The following is a 229-nucleotide window of genomic DNA, read 5'->3' as shown; positions in this document are numbered from 1 at the left end:
AGACTGCGAATGGAAAGGAATTTCACTCATCATTGTCAATTTTAAACTTCAGCAATGGTAGAGAAAATGGGTGATAAAGGAATGACAGATGTGGTATGGGCAAGTGTTGAATGGGCAGGTGTGGAATGGGCAAGTGTGAAATGGGCAGGTGTTGAATGTGCAGTGTGAAATAGGCAGGTGTTGAATGGGCAGGTGTGGAATGGGCAGGTGTGGAATGGGCAGTGTGAAA

This window comes from Rhincodon typus, chromosome 28 (assembly GCF_021869965.1).
Source record: "Rhincodon typus isolate 14 chromosome 28, sRhiTyp1.1, whole genome shotgun sequence".
NCBI lineage: Eukaryota > Metazoa > Chordata > Chondrichthyes > Orectolobiformes > Rhincodontidae > Rhincodon > Rhincodon typus.
Note: the sequence above shows the minus strand (reverse complement) of the source record.